Genomic DNA, 9,874 nt, shown 5'->3' with positions numbered 1-9,874 from the left:
TATTCAATGACACAAAATTCTACGTTATAGGAAATATTTTCTTCTTGCTCCACCTTGGCTTGACCAGTTCAAATGGAAATGGGTCACTCACAAGGAGATCTCTCGCTTTCTGAGCATTCCCTTTGCTTTTCAAGCTTCGCCAGTCGAGTTGTAGAACTCTCTGCTTGTCAAGATTGAAAAGAAGCTTGACTATTGGCTTACTAAACCCCTTTCTCTTGCGGGGAAATTTTAAATCTTTTCAAAGGTCTTGGCGGCTACACATGTTTATTATTCTTCCTGTTGGGCTCCTTCCAAAGCCTCTTATCTAAAATTAGAGCAATTTCTCTATGAATTTCTTTGGGCCTTTGGTTCTAACCATCATGGCTTTCACATAATGGTTTGAGAATTTTTTTGCCTCCCCAAAGAGTCTAGAGGCCTTGGCCTTCTTTCCACACAGAAGAAAGACCTCGCTCTTTGTACCAAATGGATTGTAGGTGCAATTACTGGAGATGAAGCTTGGAAAGTTTTGGTTCAACATTGCATTTATTTTGGGTTTCCTGTTAATAGGCTTGCATGGAAAGGGATTGGCTTTCAAACCCTTCTCATCATGCGAGAACCTATGCACATACAAAGCCCTTTTGTTATCAGGAGCATATGGAAAGCTTGGGAAGCTATGAAGCCTTAGCTTCACTTGTTTGGTGACGGGTTTTGTGATGGGCTCTCTTTGAATTAGTAAAACATTTGGTGGTCTCCAAAATTTTTCACCTAGGGTGTTCCTTTGGGCAAGACTCAAGGTGCTAGTGCTCGGCATTTTTTCAAATGTGGCATCAAGATACCTAATGACCTCTTTTCTAGGGTCTCTATGAGTCATAGATCTTGGGAAGATATGCAAGTCTAGTTCTATCTTGCCTGTTCAGATTGACAAACTTTTGATCTGTTGCATTCTGCAATTCTAGATCACTTAATTCACAAGGTGGGTATTCAATTTGTTTGACCTTGGTGGATAGACTGGAAGTGGTATCCTGCTACTCACTTCACCAGTTACAAACTAAGTTTGGGGTATCAATGGATTTCTCCCCATTTGCTGATGGTGGATACTCTCAACCAGCACTAGCATCTGTAGTCTTCCCTTTCTTAGTGGAGAAAGCATTTCAACACCATATAGAGTACCATTACTAAGCCCAAGATTGCACATTTTGCTTGGTGCCTGATGTTTCATGGTCTTCTCCTTGGGCCTCAACTCAAGCATATTGGGGTTCTGAATCCTCGGTGTCCTTTTTGTGGCCAGCTATAGTCTTTTTTGCATTTTTTTTTGTTCTATAGATGTGCCCAAAATTATTGGCACTAGATTCATAATTTCTTTGAGCTATTTCCGCTAGAGCTTTTTTCCTGGCATATGGTTATGTTGGGTGATTCCCCTAGGTTCCCTAGGCAATTTACTCAAATTTGGCATACCTTTAGGACGAAGATTTTGTTTACTTTGTGGAAAGATAAGAATGTTGTTCTTTTCACTCATAGTTTTCTTGACATAAATGTTTCTATGTACACTAAAACATGCATTTGTAACAATGTAATGATGCAGATTCAAGTCCAAGCCAATAAGGTGGCTCTAGAGGTGGTCCACCTTTATGGGCTACTCAATCATTGGGGTAATGTTCCATGTACAGTTGTTAGAGTGCCTCCTGACGTCTCAATAGATCACACTCTGCCCAAAGGCTGCCATTGGGGCTGCAACTCATTTGCCCGCTGTTCCCACATGCCACGTTCGTAAACTTCTTGCCACCGCTCTCCTAGGGGTGGTGATGGTAGTTGGCGTCGCCGCTTAGCTTCTTCACCTCACCATGGCTCTAGGTCGTCCCCAGGTCTGATGGCCCCCCTCCTGGTGCTTCTCGTGTGGTTTCTGGCAAATGATCTTTTCACCTGGAGTTGGCTATTTCTCCCCTGTGAGTTGATGGCTGGAATGTTCCTAGCCTGCCTGTCAATTCCAAGGATGATTGGGGTTTTCATGATTGTGATGAATCACCCTCCTCAGCTGGTACTGCTTTGGCAGTTTATGGGGTTGCTTAATATTTTTTTTGATGAATAGTTGTTATTTCCGACTTCGACCATGTAAACTCTCACAGATTGATCCTGTATCCCCTAGCCCTTTTTTGTGAATTGTAATTGGTATATTATTTATTAATAAAAAAGAACTATTTATCAAAGAAAAAATTATAAATACAAAATAAAAAATTTGTAATTGAAAATAAAAAACTTGTATATTTTTTGAAAAATATATACTATATAATTAATGACTAATCTTTTAATTATTTCTACTCGATAAGACTTTAAATTTAGTCTAAAAGAGAAATCAAACAAATACAAAAAACAGGTTATAAAAGTCATGAGAGATGAGTCAGGTCTGACAAAAAAAGTGGCCGGTATGAAGCATCTCTTGTCCTTATATTAAAAGTCTATGAACTCTAATCTCAAATTAATCTTTTCTAATCATGATTAGGTGACGATAAAGTATTTTATTTGTAAAACGAAGAACCTCTGCGTATAGCAACTATTCAAATCTAAATTTATATTTTATTTGTAAATTTACCTGGTAAACGAAGAAGCTCTGCATATTAATATCAAATATTGAAATACGGATTTAATGTAAACGCGACTATCAAAGGGCTGAAAAACGAATATCTATAGGAGGGATCACAAGGCCCGGCAACGCAAATTGAATATATTAATCTCTGAATGCTAATTTCAAGGCAAGAAACGGTCATCAAATGGTTTTAAAAGAAAACAAGTCAACGAACGGGCTCATGGTGATTCAGAATTCCGGGTGAAAAGCATTTAAAAAACAAGAAAGAAATAGAGATTGGCTTAGATGGATTAATGCATGTTTAACTCTCTTACATATATAAGCAAGACTGGTATTGATGATTGAGTATAAGGGATTCTATTGAAAAAAGCATGTCTTTGGACGCCCTCCTCTTTCTGCTGTTACTTGCCCTGCTGTCTCTCCTCTTCTTCGTCATAGACAGGAGTAATGGCAGGGGCAGAAAAAAGCTGCCGCCTGGTCCAATGTATTGGCCTTTGCTTGGAAACATATCATTCAACAACACCCAACAAATCCACAGCTCTATGAAAGATCTGGAGGCCAGATATGGGCCGATCTTCACACTACAAAGAGGCAAAAAGCCATTCATAATTGTAACGAGCTCAGAGCTGATTCGAGAAGCACTGGTGGAGAAAGGCCAAGTCTTTTGCAGCAGACCTCACTCCGCCGGGCAGCCCACAATCGGATCAACTCCGCAGGGACCGTTATGGCGAGCCCTGCGCAAAAACTTTGCCACCCACACGCTCAAACCCGCCGCCAACGACAACAACTTTCTAAGAAGCTTCCGACGGCGCGCCATGCAAAGCCTCGTCGACCGGATAACCGCAGAGGCGGCGCAAAACGGCGGCGTTGTAGGCGTGGAGGAGAACATTAGAATTGCCGTGTTCGGTATCATGCTCTTCATGTGCTTCGGCATGGAGATGGACGTCGATTTCGCACGTGAGTTCCAGAGCGCCATGGCCGATGTCCTCCGCGAGGCCAAGATTCTCAGCACTGGCTACGCCGCCTTTCCGCTCGGGAGCTTCTTCCGGCGGACAACTAACGCTAAACACGTGCAACAAATCCTTTCCCGCGGCGGCGGCATGGTGGTGTCCCTGGTCGAAAGGCGGCGGCAGATGATCAGCCATGGCGGACGGGGCTCGGCTTACGTGGCATACGTGGACACGCTGTTCGATATGGAGCTGAGCGATGCTGAGGTGGCGGGGCTCTGCGCGGAGTTCGTCCACGCTGGCTCCCACACCACCTCCACCGCGCTGCAGTTCTTGCTCGGCAATCTCGCCAACAATCCGCAAGTGCAGGCGAAGCTCCACGAGGAGGTGGTGGGCGCCGCCGGCGAAGTGGCGAAGATGGAGTACGTGGAGGCGGTTGTGATGGAGACGTTGAGGCGGCACATACCGAGCTACTTTACGCTTCCGTACAGTGCCATGCAGGACTGCACTCTTGGCGGCTGGCACGTCCCCGCCGGCGCCGCCGTGAACCTGTACCAGGAGGGGATGACCAAGGACCCGAGGTTGTGGGAGAAGCCATGGGATTTTTCGCCGGAGAGGTTTTTGAATGCTGACGTGGACGTGACGGGAACGAAGGAGATGAAGATGATACCGTTTGGCACGGGGAGAAGGATGTGTCCGGGGTTGCAAGTGGCCATGACACATTTGCGGCTCATTGCGGCTCGTCTGGTGAAGGCCTTCGAATGGAAGTGTATTGATGGCCACCCGGTCGATCTCTCCGAAATGGATGGATTCTTGGAAGTTATGGAGTCTCCCGTCCGTTCTCTCCGGAAGCCCTTTCAAGTTATGGCCCTTCCTAGGCTCATGAAAGTAAAGGAATGAATGTGTTTATTGATGGACAACTTAAACATCATATATTTGTCAAAGTTGATTTATTTTTCCATTAGTGTGATGTTGAAAGGTGGTCGTTCATATCAATGTAAGGAATAAAAGCAATTATGTTAATAATCTCTATGTATGTAAGGGATAAGAACAACTATGTTAATAACCTTTATGTCATTTTTTACTCGCAGTAAGAAATACCTAATTTTTTGATATACTGCCATTGATTAGATTTAATTAATGATACTAATGGTCATGATTTACTTTATCAAATTTCCACAATCTACTTTTGAAATCCAAGATTTGTTAAGCTTGGTTTTTCAGTCATTATTTTGCTTGTTCATTTTTCAACTTAGTTCTTGTTGTCCTTTCCTTGTTGTTCTTCATTATTTATTTTTTTCATTCATTTATGATTTTTCTTTCTCTTCCTCCATTTGTGTGCTTACCTTCTCATTACTCTGCCTATTATACCATTCTATTCTTACATTCTCTCATTTGATAATATCCAAAACATTGATGGTAAAAATAACATACACAATCAAATCTTGAAACAAATCTTACATTTGATATCATGTTTTATTTTAATCATATTGAAACAATATGTTTTTAAATATATTTATATATATAATATTTTATGTTTTATTTATCATTTTAGAGACCATTGACTTTCTTATGTCCTAGCTATCTCATGGTTATCCTATCATGCATTTTGTAGTAATTCTACATGCAAAGTTTTCCCTTCTTTGTGGCACACAATGTTTTTTGAAGTGTGTGCCATTTTCTGAAAGCATTTGATACAAGGTGCTTCCGTGGATTGCTGCCATCAATCTTGTTGTCACCATGAAAAGTCCACTCTTGACTTATGAGATCCATATTTCATGTGAGAGACTTTCTTGCACAACGATAACGTTTTTTCGTTAGATGAATCTTCATAATTAAAAAAAAAAATTAAATTGTAGTTTTCCATTTATTTGATTTTCATGGAGATTAATGGAAGACTAGAGTGCTTTCTATCGAACATGTCATTTCAAAAGTCTTAGAACGCTAATCTCCACGACAATTGAATGAATTGGCATACAAGATTTTATAGAGCTATACATAAAATGATGACATGACATGCTTCATTCTCACGCTAAGCATTTTATTGGAATTGAATGAATTGGCATGATGACATTGTTGTCTATCTTTAATCATTACATTATACAATATCTTATAGAGCTTGCAACCTCTTATCATAACATTCTTTTCTATTTTATGTTCCATGCATTTATCATACAATATTTAATGCACCCCACAAGCAGACAATTCACAATCTAAAATAACCATATAGGTCGAGATATGTATGCACATCATTAAATTACAATTATTCTTAATTAAAATAACTAGAATAATTGCTTTCACTCCATCTAATTGCATGGAAGGAATGATGAAGCTAAGTTTCAAAAACTGGGAGTGGTAGTCGAGTTACACGCAAACTACCGCAACATCACTTATGTCAACAAAAAATGCAACAAATGTAAATTACATATACAATTTGAACAAATAAATTGACATACACTTGCATCTTCAAGATTCTACTATGGTGTACTAAACAAATAATTGTAATTAAAATTTGTAGGTAGTGAGTTAGGGTCTTTAGTTGGGATAAAATTAAAATATTGGACCACTCAAAACAAAGCATGAATTACAAGGATGGACATTTTATGATTGGCATTTTTTTGTTGGCATATAATGTGTACGGTCAAATTTATTTTGTAAGAAAAATAACTTAAAGATTGAAAGGTCCAGAGTTTTTTTGCTTTAGTTAATCGATGGAAGTTTCATAACCGAGTTAGATATGCATTAAAATATAAATCACTCTTAACAAATATGATTTGATACACTTCCCTTAAATGTACTATGTTCAATAGTTTTAAATTTGACATAATAGTATTTAAAATAGGAATGACATATAAAAGAATAAGAAAGATCTTTACTGAATTAAAGAAACAATTTTTTTTCCATGATGACACAACATCTGCAAAAATTTCTTCTAGCTTCCCTCTAATGTTCACAATACAAAACTTCATTTATGTTTTCATTGATAGTCATACCAACAAAAATCAGAACATAATTTCAAAGAAAATCAATCTAGTGAAAGTATCAAACCCTTTTGGGAGGATATAGATCCACTTGATTAATCTATTGAACATATCTAAGAGATATGTTTAAGAAAAGGTCCCCAATTTTGTGAATTAATGAGCTCTTAGTGGCGGTTGAGCCCATGAAGGCAATGACATGGTGAATATTTAAACCCTCATCAATTGGCTTGAGTACTGATTTGTCAATCTTTACTCTAGTGGTGGGTTTGATTTACCTAACTCCTAAGGTTGATAGTAAATGCACAATACTTTTGATGCTACTTTTAGAAAGTTTGATTATATAAAAACTACATTTTCCTTTTCTTGGCATGACAAATTAAAATCAACTGGGAGGTTTTTTCAATATACATAGCTGATCAACAAATAATATAAACTAGTTTAACTCTAACTTTTTTGTTGAGAAATCTATTTGGTTAAATTTAGTTGAAGATAAGATAATTGAATGTCATTGGTACTCATTTGATAGTTTGTAAAATAGCTTTATATGAAAACTTTATGATAGAAGTTGATAAATAACGCCACTTATGAATAACACTTTATTTCTTGTACTTTGATTGAATTGATTTAATAGAACACGTCATTTAAATCTATCTATATGTTTAGAAAGAAAAATGAATTTTAATGATATCTACAAACTATTAGTTTTTTAGACTAACATAAAATTATTAATATTTTTCAAATTCTTTCCATCAACAACTTGATGCAGATAAATTTGACTTTACAAAATGCTTGGTCATTTCTCAATAATAAAAAGGTAATCAATACTCTAGAACAAGAAAAAAGGACAATAAAGAAAGTAATTACCCTATAAATCTTTGATTTTTATTCATCTCCAAGGCACCCAAAATTACAACTTGGAAAAACTAACTCTAGAATTACAAGCCATATACCTTTTATTCATTAATAAAATAGAAGACATAAATTTCCACATAAATATACTCCCACCTACTTCAGTTGAAACTAATTAATTACTAAACTGACTTCCAACATTTCTTCTGTATAGACTACAAGGTAAACAATATATTTAGCTAAGAACTAGTTCCTAAATTTACTCCTACCCAACTCTAGCTCAAATAACATGTGAAACTCATCAAACATGGCACAAAAAATACCAAACATGAGTAGTCTAACAACTAGGTGTGTTGGAAATTAACCTACAATTATGCTCCAAAGGACTCAATTGTTGTCCACAACTATCACATAAAATGTGTTGCATTGTCCTTCCCTTGTCTAGAAAGGTTTGAAGATTATAATCCTTCTACATTTGGCTCAGGAATTGGACTAGCCTAGTTGTAATGAAAAATTGAGTAAAGAGTTTGCAAATAAGATACAAAAAGAGTTTGAGATGTCCATAATAAGCGAGATGAAATTATTTCTTGGTTTGTAGATTATACAATAAAAAATAGCAATTTTCATTTCACAGTTTAAGTGTGTGAAAGATACATCGAAGAGATTAAGGATGCTGATTCAAATCCAATTGGAACTCCTATGATAACTGGTTATAAGTTGACAAAGAATGACAATTCATCTAATGCAAATCATATATGAAAAATATTAATGATCGATGGATGACAATACTTAACACACACTACAATATATATCTAATATTGTTGGTGTCATTGTAGGATTTCAAGTAGAACCTAAGGAATCACATGTTGTTAAATTGATAAAAGGATATTCAAATACATGAAGGGTAAAATTGATTATGGATTATGGCATGAGAAAGATGATGATTTTATACTAAGTTTTTTCATTAATGCAAATTAGGCTATTAATGTGGATGGAAAAATATTGGCAGAGTATTGGGTGGTGTTTGAGTACCTTCTTCCTTTGATTCATCTTCACTTTTAAATATTGGTGCTCCTCTTGTGATGTTTTTGTTATCATTTCCATCCCACGAATCTTCTTCTCCAAATTTAACATCCCTACTAATGATCAATTTATTTCGAACATGGTTATATAATCTATAAGCTTTTGATTCTTCACTATAACCAATAAAGATACATTTTTCACTTTTAACATCTAGTTTCCTTATCAATTTAGATGGAACATCCAAAAAATTTAAAATGGGATACATTGTGTTTCTTACCATTCCACACTTCATGTGGAACTTTTTTCTTAACATTTTTTGTAAGACTTCTGTTCAAGAGGTATACAACACATGCTACAACTTCCACCCAAAAATCATTGGATAAATTTTTGGCCTTCAACATGCTTCTTTCCATTTCCATTATGGTTATGTTCTTCCTCTCTACTACACCATTTTTTTGTGGTACCTTGTGGTAAATTTCCTCTTAATTCCACATGGCATCTGCAAAAGTCTAGAAACTCATTAGAACCGAATGCACCATCTCTATTAGATTGTAATACCTTGATGTATAGACCACTTTGTTTTTCAACCAAAATTTTAAACTCATTGAATTTTTCAAAAGCTTCACTCTTTTGTTTGAGAAAGTATATTCAATTCTTCCTACTAAAATCATCAATAAATGTTAGGAAATATATACTTCCTCCTAATGATAGAGTTTTCATAGATCCTCATATATCAGTGTGAACTAATTCCAATGGTGCTCTTGCTCTATATGAACTTCCTATTGGAAAGATTTATCTATGTTATTTTTTCGAAATAGAACTCTCACATGAACTTGGTGGTTGCACTATTTGAGGTAATCCTTTCACCATATTTTTCTTTTGTAACAAGCTCAAAGCATCAGAATAGAGATGACCATACCTCAAATGTCATAGCCATGAATGGTTTGAGAATACCATCTTGAAACTAACCTCTTTTTCTCCTTGAATGTAATGGATCTAGAGGGGGAACATCCAAATTTGTGTAATCTTGACCCTTGCAATTAACTTGTCACCATGGCTTCTATCCAAGATTGTACAAACATAATTATCAAATAACACTTTGTAACCTTTTTTCTTTAATTGTCCAACACTCATGAGATTGTGTTTTAATCTAGGCACAAAATCCACATTAGGAATATGTCTCTTTCCTCCATTTTTTGTCAAGACATTGATAAAACCTTTTCCTATTATAAAAAATTTACTATCTTTTCCTAACTTTACTTCAAATTTTATAGTATAATCCAAACTAGAAAATAAATCTTTATTTCCAGTCATTAGATTACTACATCCATTATCTAGAAACCATGTATATCACTATAACTTTCCTGAGAAATATTGCAAGTTATGAATAAACTTCCATAATTGTTACCAAATATATTTGAGTAATTAGCAGCATTATTTTCAATGTCTTCTTGTTTCTTTCTACACTCACTTGCAAAGTGACCACATCTCTTACAATAATGATATTGCATTCG

At 36.3% G+C, this 9,874-nt stretch overlaps 1 pseudogene; it reads left to right on the top strand.

Moving 5' to 3' along the window:
- The first annotated feature begins 2,893 nt into the window (after positions 1 to 2,893).
- Positions 2,894 to 4,507, top strand: LOC149575928 (cytochrome P450 77A1 pseudogene; annotated as a pseudogene).
- Positions 4,508 to 9,874: the final 5,367 nt, after the last annotated feature.

This window comes from Cupressus sempervirens, chromosome 1, assembly GCF_028749045.1.
Source record: "Cupressus sempervirens isolate cs-2001-9-10 chromosome 1, ASM2874904v1, whole genome shotgun sequence".
Lineage (NCBI taxonomy): Eukaryota > Viridiplantae > Streptophyta > Pinopsida > Cupressales > Cupressaceae > Cupressus > Cupressus sempervirens.
This window is presented reverse-complemented; position numbering and strand designations above follow the sequence as displayed.